The sequence below is a fragment of the Crinia signifera genome, chromosome 2 (genome assembly GCF_055691185.1).
Source record: "Crinia signifera chromosome 2, ASM5569118v1, whole genome shotgun sequence".
NCBI lineage: Eukaryota > Metazoa > Chordata > Amphibia > Anura > Myobatrachidae > Crinia > Crinia signifera.
In genome coordinates this window covers 25,593,240-25,605,538 of record NC_139218.1, presented here as the reverse complement: position 1 = coordinate 25,605,538, position 12,299 = coordinate 25,593,240, and positions in this window count along the sequence as shown.

Genomic DNA, 12,299 nt, shown 5'->3' with positions numbered 1-12,299 from the left:
CTTGAAGGGCTAAAAGGCACATTCACATTGATTTTTTAAATGTTAGTAAAAGTGCATCTTAGTCCTAAATTTAAATCAATATTAAAAAAAAATCAGGGGCCTGGTACACATCAGGGGCCACATTGGATCACATATGAAATGTCGGTATTATGTTAAAACAATATATTTGCTCCATGAAAGAGACATTTTAAATATGTTTTGAAAGCTACAACAAACCAATCTGACAATAAAGCAGGAAGAAAAGCTGAGGGCCACATGTGGCCCAAGGGCCATCTGCTGTCCACCACTGGTACTGGTCTTTGTGTCCTGAAGACGGACAGAATGCCCGAAACAGTGTAGACCCTAATAAAGCACATGTCTGTTTAAGTCCTGGAGTGACGCTCATCTTAATGTATAAATAAATATATATATATATATATATATATATATATATATACTGTATATAAAATATATATGCACACTAGTCACCAGCCTGTCAAAATGACAGAACAACATAACAGTAATGTCAGCACCAGCGGCAGTGCACACTTGAGCGCATCAACACTTCAACTTCTCTGTCGGGCACCATCTAGTGGCACCAGTGCACAAAACACTTTAACGTCTCCTTAGAGGTGGGGTGCAGCGTCAGCCTTTTCTTATATAGGATATGATTTAATGTTCACCCAGGGTGAGAAAACTGGTTGCTGAACTCAGCTTCAGTAATTAGAACACAAGGAAGAATGCTCATTTGGTGCTCTCTAGTGGTGAACTGAGAAATGGTGGTGCCATTACTGCTTCAAGGATGCTCCTGACTTAGTACACACCTAAATATCTATATCTGCAGATTATCTCTAAAGGGATCTGGCAGTGTGTGTCCGATTAATCTTGACTCATGTCACAACTGGGAGGACATTTGCATACGCCCACCCTTTTGCACTGTCAATCACTGCCAGCTTGTGCAACGAGTGTACGATATATCGGCCATTGACTGGGCTACACTGCCGACGCAACCGCTGTTACACACTTGCTGACGGGGCCAGCAGTATATCAACTGTTAAACCCACCACCACATCCCCCGCCACCCCACGACCAAAAGCTAAGAGTCGCCAGCATACTTATGATTGGGATGCAGGCTGGAGGGATTCGGCGTGGGCATTTGTAGCAATCACAGGTCGCCGACCATTAAATGATTTTCGGTAATAAAAGTCAGTCTGAATTTTATTTCTGCCGGAGATCATACCTCCCAACAGTCCCGATTTTAGCGGGACAGTCCCGATTATCAGGGCCTGTCCCACTGTCCCTCCTGCGGCCGACAGTGTCCCGCGGTGAGGGGGGGCTGTTGGGAGTCCCCCATGTCGGCTGCTAAGCAGCGGGGAATAAACGCTGTGTGCATGCGCACAGCGTCTATTCCCGCAGCCAGGGGGCTGGGGGCATGGCTAGAGGCTCACAGAGCCTCTGGGTCATGTCCCCATAGCGGTAAAATGGGGGCGTGGTCTCGTGGAAGAGCTGCTGTATAGGCCACGCCTCCAGAAATTAGGCCACGCCCCCATAAATTTCCGGCGCACATCAGCTGTGTCCCGCCTCCGGGAGCTTCAAAGTTGGGAGGTATGGGAGACGGCCAAAAAGGGGTCACGGGTGCTGACATCATGTGACATCAGCCGTCCAACCCGATACATCCCACCAATAGGATGGCATATTACAATGCGATCCCTGGTGGTAATATTCTGCCCAGATCACATTGTATATTCAGCCCTTAATAAATGGGCCCAAAGGAGTGTGTGAAGCTTTACGCTGATTCCAATGTGCCGAACGACTCCAGATACACTCAGTGTACCCAGTGGCGTAGCTTGCTTTGCGGCGCCCCCCCGCCGTTAATGGGGGGGTGCTCCCCCATCGGCCTCCCTCCCCCGGCCGCCCGTGCCCCCCCCCCATCGCCGCAGGCTTACCTGTCTGCGATGCAGCGCGTCTCGGCTGCCATCCTAGCTTCAATTAGATTCTATGTAGACGGACCATGATAAAATGGCCGCCGCCATACCGCAGACAGTTTCAGAGAACTGTCTGCTTTATGGGGCGGCGCAGAGCCGGGACGCGCAGACATGTAAGCCTGGGGGGCGGGGGTATTACTATAGCACCGCAGCCCCCCGGCGCCCCCGCGACCGCGGGCGCTGCGGTGCTATAGTTACGCCCCTGAGTGTACCCAAAAACCTGGGGCAACCAACCAACCAACACATATATTACATAGATCACAACATGTATGTCAGGGTTGCCTACTTTCCAGCTGCCTGCTCCAGGAGAGGGCTGCCAGCTCTGTGAAGCTGGGGGGAGCAGGGCTGCCAGCATGACGCGATTGGGGCAGGGCAGGGGCGGAGCTGTGAGTAAAATGCTGTGATTGGGGGCATAGCCAGCTCAATTGTGTCATCGTGGCCAAGCTCCTGCCACGCAATTCTGGCATTATAGGCATTGCACAGCGGTGGACGGGGCAACAATGACGCAATCCATGTCATTTGGTCCCATGGACCCCCGAGGGGGGGTCATAGAAGACTGGAACTTGCCCCCCTTTGGGGGAGGCGGCACTGTTGGGGCACATGGTCTCTGCAGATGTGAAACCTGCTGAAAATGTCCCTCCAGAAATGTCTGCTGCCTTGAAAGATACAGATGCCAGAGGTCCTACTGTATATCACTGCCCAGAAGTTATGGATTCTGGGTAACGATATACATATCTATATGTCTAGTGTCCATGTGTAACCGAAACACTGCCATCTGGTGACAGCGAGCGAAACTACATCTTTCTCTTTCACACATACAGAAATACGGAGGCAATCACTAGGTAGCAGACTAGCTTTGGAAACTTTTGCTTTGAGTGGGCTTTGCTAGTATATATCTATATATATAGAGAGAGAGAGAGAGATTGCAGGGGCTCTGCACTCACTAAAATAACTAATAATAATAAAAAGTGGAGATTTTGTTCATGTATTGATCAATTCAGTTAAACCTGCATGGCAACAAGTATGTAACCTACTGGTAACAAGCATATAACCCCTGGCTATGAGCATGTAACCCCTGGCTATGAGCATGTAATCCCTAGCAGTAAGCTACCCCTGGATATTGAATTTATAGAAACTCAGCAGTTTAGTAAATAAGCTGCATTCTCAGACACAAAACAGATCAGATCCTGTTCTTAACCAGCTGAGGGCCAGATGTACTAAACTAGAAAAGTGATAAAATGGAGAGTGATAAACCAGCTCCTACTTGTCATTTTTCAAACCAAGCCTGTAACATGGAGCTGATTGGCTGGTGGTTTATCACTCTCCATTTTATCACTGTTTGAAGCTTGATACATCTGGCCCTATGTATCAGGTTAAGAGAGGGGGGAGCAGGTACTTTTACTGGGGCCCATGATTTACAGAGTTGCCCAGGTCCCACTCTTCCCTGTAGAAGCAGCCTGTCCTCTCTCTCTCTCTCTCTCTCTCTCTCTCTCTCTCTCTCTCTTTCTCTCTCTCTCTCTCTCTAGGGCCTTATTTTGGTTCATTCTTTCTGACAAAATCCTTCTTAGATGGACAAAACCATGTGCACTGCAGGGGGGGCAGATGTAACATGTGCAGAGAGAATTAGATTTGGGTGAGTAATTTTGTTTCTGTGCAGGGAAAATACTGACTGCTTTATTTTTACACTGCAATATAGATCTCACTTTGAAGTAAAACCCCACCCAAATCTAATTCTCTCTGCACATGTTACATCTGCCCCACCTGCAGTGCACATGGTTTTGCCCATCTAAGAAGGATTTTGTCAGAAAGAATGAACCAAAATAAGGCTGTGTGTGTGTGTGTGTGTGTGTGTGTGTGTGTGTGTGTGTGCGGGACCCCTCTCACCCACCCACATGTTTTGCCTGCTGCCCACGCAAAAAAAAAATTCCCACAGGGACGTGGCCACAAACCTTCATCACTGATTCGTCAATGAGATCTGAAAGTGAACAGATGGGCCGGGAAGATCATGGTATTTGTATCACAATATCATTGCCTTGAGGGATGTTCCTTAAAGACCATTATTGATGAGCAATCAATTTTCATTGCCATGTCTTCACAGGCACATCATCATACTGTACAGTATATATTATTTCTAGAAGGTGATTTTTTGTGACGCTTCCTTTTTCTCCCTTTATACTTAACCAAAATCGATAAATGAGGTACCATTTGAAAGATTACATTCTCCCCTTCTGACAATTTTTTTAATTCACAATTGCACATTGGATTGTTTGTATACAAATCCATCTGTATACAATCCGGTGTTGGGGTGCCACTTACCTCCCGCTGGAATTATGCGTGTCCCCATGCCTTGCGTAACATGAGGAAACAATAGATCCATAATAACCTTTAAAAACAGTTTGGGATTTCACAATCTTTAGCGTAACTTACTCCTAACTGTCACGCCAGGGGTCTGAGCCCCAGTGACGAAGACCTCTGGTGGAAACTCCGGCCGATATAGAAATTGGGGAGGCTACAAGAGACCCTTGTGCATTGACTTGCGCGACAGTGCACCCAGAGGCAGGAAGGAGGCAAGGTAAAATACAACCAGGTTTTATTGAAAACGATAACAGGAAGGTTTTAAGGAAGGCAGGCAGTAAAGTATGCAAGATAACTGTAATACAATGGAGGACAGATGGGATATGATGCAGTGCAGAGCTCTGATGAAGTCCTTGAGAGATTATATAGTCAAAACTGTTCGAGCAATACTTTAGTGAGGCTTGCCTTTCGCTGAGATGTGGAACGATGGCTGGAACATCAAATGCTGGCAGAACGATGGCTAGAACATTGAATGCTGAAGGAACAATGGCTGGAACATCGAATGCTGAAGGAACAATGGTTGGAACATAGAATGCTGAGGAATGATGGCTGGAACATTGAATGCTGAAGGAACGATGGCTGGAACATGGAATGCAGAGGAACGATGGCTGGAACATCAAATGCAAAGTAACGATGGCTGGAACATCGAATGCAGAGCTAGGCCAGGAACTGTTGAGGTGAATATCCTTTGCTGGACACCGGATCACAGGAGCTGGAATGCCTGGAGAATCACAGAAGCTGGAATACCTGGAGATTAGCACACTGCAGCAGAGACAGAGAGACAACTGCACCAACAGAAGACAATTGACAACTGAAGCACTAGCATCAGTCTGTGGGCTCCCAGCATAGGGGATGCAGATATAATCCCAGCGGTCGGAATCCCGGCGTTCAAAATCCTGACGCCGGAATCCCGTTCGCCGAAATCCAGACACTTTCTCCCTCTGTGGGTGTCCACGACACCCATAGATGGAGAATAAATTAGTGTGCCGAGAGTAGCGAGGCACCGGGCTCGCTGCGTGATGAGCGCAGCAAGCCCACAAGGGGGGGGGGGCGATTTTGCGGTCGAGATTCTGGAGTCGGGATTTCGTATCAAACCCCAGCATACTTATACCCACTGGAAGGCCAGGATTGGCCGGGTAGGTATGACAGGGAGCTTAGACTGCACATGATTGGTTCAACCTGACATGTGACTGAAAGGAGCATGGCAGCCCTATGTCAGACTAAGGCGGGAAAGAGTGTTTGTATCCACCATGCTTGTGGCCAGGAGAAATGGCGGCAAACTGGAGGATTGCCGGACACTGGACACTGTCACTCAGCCTGAGGGGAGTGGCGCACTGCACAGCTGCATAGCGCACAGGACGCCGGATGAGCCTGGATCTGAAACGCAAGCTCAGCCTGCGCAGACACAGCCGGTAAGAGAGCTTGCTTCAATACTCGGATCGTGACAATAACTATGGTAGAAATTATACTATATCTTTCAAGGCATTTTTCCCTTTTAGAGGGCTTTTTCAAAGATCACACAATTGGTCAGGCTTCTCTAAGAAAAACCATGGTACTTGTGTAGTTTCACGGCGCCAGCATGGCTGTGCGTCTTAGTCCCCTTGCGGGGCTCGCTCACACTACGGGCTCGGTGGATCGCTACGCTCGCCACGCTATCTAAAATCAACTCCATGCCAACGTGGATAGTGGGGGTATGAACTATCCACGTTGGCATGGAGTTTATTTAGTTTATTTTAGAAAGTTTGGCGAGCGCAGAACCCGGAAGTAGCACGCGGCCATGCTGGCGTCGTGAAACTACACAAGTATCAAAGCCACTATCATCTTATCAGCTTCCTACAAGTTAGAAAGGATTTCCCTGTTTGGCATAGCTGTCCTGCACAGTGGCATCAGTGTGAACCAGATATATAAATTAAGAATGCAAGCATACAGTATACCAAACTTCGAAAACATCAGGATGCCAACTCAGGAACACTGACAGCCAACATCCCGACTGGTGAGTATGCGGGCAAAACTAGCGAGTGGCAGGGCTGGTGCTGGGCACTGGAGCGCCCGAGGCGGGGGGGGGGGCGCCACGCCGCCCACCCGCTCCACGGGGAGCTTTGTGATGCGGCTGCCGTGCCGCTACAGGGGTGAATGGGGGGTTGATGCGGTCGCCACGGTCGCTCCACCGGGGGGGGGGGGGCGGTGGGTTGGGTTGCCAGGTGCGATGCGGCCGCTGCTGCTGTGTCGCAGGGTTGGGGTGGAGGGCGTTCGGGTGGGGGTGATGCCGCCAAGTCATTCCGGGGGGTGGGGGGCATGCAGCGGTGGCCGCCGAGGTTGCTGGGGAGGGGGGGGGAGTGACAGCCACTCACCTCCATCCAGGGGGGTCCCTGCTCCCGAAAAGGAAAAGAAGAAAAAATGGAGTGGTGCACTATCAACAGCTGCTGGCACTTGGTTGTCAAACCCAAGGTAATAGAGAAATACAAAATAGAAGATGTGCCAGCGCTGGCTGTTCCAATGATATAGACGGTTCTCAATAAAAATAAAAAAATAAAATAATAAATGTAATAATTTTCATATACACATGTAACAAACAAACAAATAGACAATAAAGAATAATATTAATCTAATAAGTTTAGCTCCATGGTGGATGGCTCATTTAAAACAATTTGGTGCAGATTTTGTATATTACCATTCGATGTTAGAAGTCTGATTGGCTGGGTGACAACAGGAGTCCTAAAATGCCCTATGATTTCAAGGGCTCAAGCCTCACCAATTTGGCGTCTTCTCCTTTTAGCTGGAACCCTTAGGAATAGTGCAGGTATCCCAATAATTGTATGGTCCAGATAGATCAGGTAGAATAAGAATGTTGATGGGAGAATGGACTGGTCACACGACAAGGATGGATTTATCAGCAAGAGTTTAAAAGGCTCCCTGCTCCCGACTACCGCCCTCCAGTGGCCGGCGCCCTAGGCAAATGCCTAATGCTGCCTAGAGGTGGCGCCGGCCCTAACGAGTGGTCGGGGAAGGGGGAGTTAGTATTAGGCATTAGTGGGAGGACTTAGGGTTAGGCTACTGGGAGGGGAAGGTTAGGCTTAGTTGTGGAGAGGGAGGGTTAGACGCCTACAGGGGGAGTCTACAGGGTCAGGCTACAGAGAGGGAGGTTTAGGTTTAGACATTTACAGGGGGTAGGGTTAGGCTGCGAATAGTGAGAGTTAGGCACTTAGAAGGGGGGTTATGGTTAGGCAAAGAGGTATGGGGTTAGGCACTAGTGGGGAGGGTAAGGGTCAAACTTCAGGAGTGGGAGAATTAGGGGTGTAGTGGGAGAGGGTTAGGAATTACTGTGCTTGACTTGATTGACTTAACATTTTTAATATTTTATAACTTCATATAAAAGTGTATAATAATAATTGCATCTGAAGTCTAAAATAATAAAATATAGCAAATGAGGCGAAATATCAATAGAAATTCTCATTGTGATTTGTCTGACTTTTCTTCTGAGGAAGTTGTGGGGAAATTTGACTGATGGAAATCCCCCATTACAAATCTGCATTAACCCTTGTTTAACTGGTTAGTTTTGGACACTTTGGGACTAATTCAGACCGGTTAGCAAGGCTGCAATTTTTGTAGTTGTACAAAACCATGCTGCACTGCAGGTGGGGCAGATGGAACATGTGCAGAGAGTTAGATTTGGGTGGGGTGTGTTGTTCAAACTGAACTGAACTGTTTACCTTGCACAGAAACAAAATAACCCACCCAAATCTAACTCTGTCTGCACGTTACATCTACCCCACCTGCAGTGCAGCATGGTTTCGCCCATTTTGAGAACTAATTTGTCTTGCGATCAGGTGTAAATTAGTCCCTGTGTGTGATCTATAAGGTTATGATTGTTCGCAGCTCAGCAGATATCCAAGAAACAGCCTCTGACAATGAGGAAATCCGTAGCGTCTGTGACATGATAGCGTCGGGATGGAATGTGTGACAGACACGGTATAAATACCCGGCCTGTCAGCGACTGCTTTCCCAGGATCCCTTGTGCCCCGCACTTGTTCTGTTGTCTCACTTTCCCTAGACTTTCCGAGATAGGAGCGGAGGATGACATTTCTGGCAATGGCTGAATAGGAACGTGTAGAATGGAACCGTTCCCCTCCTGTACAAGAAGTGGCCCCAATCACCTCAGGCTTATAGCACAACCCAGTATAGCCTATTCTTATGTACCGTGTAATGGCAGTAGCACCAACAGAATATACAGGGCGGGATTCTCTAAAATCCGCAGCCCTCTTCGCCGGCCACCGCATTTCTAATGACCGCATATTCTCTAAAATATGCGGTCATTAACGCAAGGGACAGCTCTTGCGATAAGAGCTGTCCCTTGCGATGCGGCGCCGTTGCTGGACTTCCGGGTCTATGACCCGGGAGTCCGTCTGCGCATGCGCAGACTGACGCGCCGGCCGCAGGGCATGCTGGGAGGGATCTGTGACGGATCCCTCACACACCGCTGCGGTAAGAAGCCCATAGGCTTCTGCAGGGAACCGCCAGCTTTTGCTGGCGATTCCCTCCGCAGCGGTGACACTGCGGAGGGAGGTTAGAGAATACAGAAATGCGGTAAAAACCCCGATAACGGGGTTTTTACCGCATTTCTGTAATAGAGAATCTCGCCCACAGTCAGTAAGTAGATCCAGTCCTACTCTGTATTTACACTGGTTCCAGATTTTAGATTCAATTTTGCTTCCCCCTGCCAAAAAGTTTCTGGCCACTCTCCAGTGTGTTTCCAGGGCCGGTGCATGGCACCGGAGCGCCCCAGGCGGGGGGGGGGGGTGCCCCGGCGCTCACCCGCCCGGCGCTCGCCGTCGCTCTGTCCGGCTGGGGGGGAAGAATGTGGCCGTCGCTCCGTGCAGCTGGGGGGGGGGGAGAATGTGGCCGTCACCCCGTGCGGGGGTGTGTGTGAGTGTGCGGCCCTCGATCCGTGCGGGGGGGGTTGCGGCCGTCGCTCCATGCGGGGAGGGGACGGACGGTGCCGGGAGAGGTGCTGAAAAAGCCCGGGCATTGCTCCACAGGGTGGGGAGGGGGGGGGATCGACGCTCACCTCCATCTAGGCCCGGCGCACATCCGCTCCATCAGGGGGGATGGTGCCGGGTGATGCTAAACGGGCCCCACCGCATCGCTGGGGGGGGAGAGTTGCTCACCTCCATGGGGGGGGACCTCCTGCTCCTTTCTTCCGCCCTCCAGTGGCCGGCGCCCTAGGCAAATGCCTAAGGCTGCCTAGTGGTGGCGCCGGCCCTGTCTGTTTCCCCAGTATGAGGTGATGACGTCACATGCATAACAGAGAAGCTGAAGCAGGATAGAGGAAGAGAAACTAGCAGACACTGCTGATTCCCTTGGCTCCGACGCTTCCCAGGCCGCCCCAGCCCGCCCATCCGCCCACCCATCCTGTACACAGTAGCCAATAGCCGGCTCTGTGTACAGTCAATTGAATAAGTTGCTGCAGAGCACCAATATAGATGAATCTTAAATCTATTTATTCACATATTATATTTATCCGAAAACCCACCGCACCAGGTGTGGGGTATGGCCATAGTGTGATTGACACTAGGGCTGGACACACCGAGGCAGGGGGATCGTATTTTCAACTGTCCTATGACTGGAATTAGTTGGGGGACAAGTCCAGATTAAGGCTTGTGATGTCACAAGGGCAACGGTACTTATGTATTATCTGGGCGCCCAATTTTTTCATTGAATGCCACTACTTAAGGCATGCGATGCGATTTTTAATTGTATAGTCAACCATGGGTGATTTCATACCCCCACTATCCAACTACGCATGGAGTTGATTTTCTATAGTGTGGCGAGCGCACGCGGATTACTTTACATGTATTCTGCGTCCCCTCGCGGAGCTCGCAGCGCTCACGACGCTTCGGGCGCAGTGGCACGCTGCGCTCGCCACACTATATAAAATCATCTCCATGCGTAGTTGGATAGTGGGGGTATGAAATCATCCATGGGTGACTATACAATTAAAAATTGGGTCTTTACAATGAAAAATGAATGCGATGCGATGAAAAAATCGGGCGCCCAGATATTACATAAGTACCAGGGCAACTAAAATATGGGTACCATACTACAAACAATAAAATTGACAATATAATATGCTGGCAACGTTATACAGTATAATGTATAAATACTCCAAGCACCACAATGTGTTAAACCCACTGTAAATACCTCCAGCTCCAGCTCACATTAACATACCTCCCAACTGTACCGAGTTTCTTGGGACAGTCCTGTATTTTAGGGGCAGTGTCCCACGGTGGGGGGCTGGGGGGGGGCAGTTGGGAGTCCCCCTGTCAGTGCAGTGACTAGATGCTGTGTGCATGCGCACAGTGTCTATTCCATACTTGCCTACCCTCCCGGAATGGCCGGGAGGGTCCCGCAAATCGGGTCCCCCTCCCGGTCCCCCGGGAAGGGGGGCAAGTCTCCCGCATTTCCCTACAGCCCCGGCTCCCCCTCTCCCCGCGGTCTAAAAACGATGACTTTCGCGGGTCCACGGGGAGGGGGCGGGGCTAAATGACGCAATTCGCGGCATTTTGTGTCATTTTTAGCCCCTCCACCCAGGGACCCGCAAATTGAGGCTTCAGCCCGTCATGGGGGCGGGGCTTGATGACATCACCCGTGCCCCGCCCCTAAAACGAAGCCTCTACCCACCCCCTTTCACTCCTCTCCGGGCTTCTCCCGGAAAGGAGTATGCCAAAGTCGGCAAGTATGGTCTATTCAGGTAGCCATTGGGGCTAGTGGCATGGCCAGCAGATCTCAGAGAGCTGGCCATGCATCCACAGCATTGAAAATGGGGTGTGGCCTCACGGGAGTACTGTGGTCGTAGGCCATGCCCCTTGACCGTGAAGCCACGCCCCCAAATTTCAGGAGCAGAAGCCTGAAGTTGGTAGCTGCACATCACATGTCCCATTCTAAATACTGCAGTGAGCACTGTGATAATTACACCATCCTGTAATATCAAGACAGAGCCCACTGCGGTATGGCTAACCCTAAACAGCTTTCTCTGGCCGTATGTACAGAAAGCAGTGCTGGGACCCGGCCAGTGTGATCACCTGTGTGTCAGAGACCCAGAGACCAGTGATCGGTGCACCGAAGAGGGCTGCTGGGAATGGATCATTGGATAGACAGCTAATAGGTCGACAAGCATTAGGTCGACATGCATGAAGGTCGACATGACTAAATGTCGACATGGAGTTCGGTCGACAGGGTCATTAGGTCGACGTGGGAAAGATCCCTTTTTTTGTCAAGAATGTCAACACAGCACCAGAAGAGGATCCGATGGCTGACAGTGCTCCCGGAGCACCGATCACCTCGTGTAAGTACAAGCAGCGGTGGGTCACAGCACACTGCCACTGACAGCTGTGGGGAGCATTAGTAGGGACAGAGCTTTTGCGCAAACTCTGCCCCACATGCGGTAATTGATAGATTTACACATTTATCCGGGGGGAAAAAATGTGCCCATTTTATGTATTTTGGGAGCAAATGGTTGATTGCTTCCATACATAACCTGATTTGTGCTTCTACCAGAAAGATTGGACAGATAATTTTATTCTGTAGCGTAAATCCAGCATTAACCTACCAAATACATTTGAGTAAATATTGTGTGCTATTTATATAGGAAAAAACAGCAATGGAAGGATTGCTTCAGTTTTGGGGTGACAGTTAAGAGGATGCGATTTTATGGCATTTTCCGAAATCACACATAATCACACTTTTTAAAATAAAAAAAAATTCCCCCCGAATGCGCATATTTAATGAGATGCGAATATTGGATGAAAAAGTCTGATAAAGTGCAATTTTTAGTCATGAAAATGTGCGATTTTTAGTCATGAAAAAAGCCATGGCGAATTTGAGGACATGTGCGATTTTGTGTTAAACAATGAAAAAAAATGTCGTGCCGTGAAGTCCCCCCTCCTGAGCATAACCAGCCCCGGGCTCATTGAGCCGGACCTG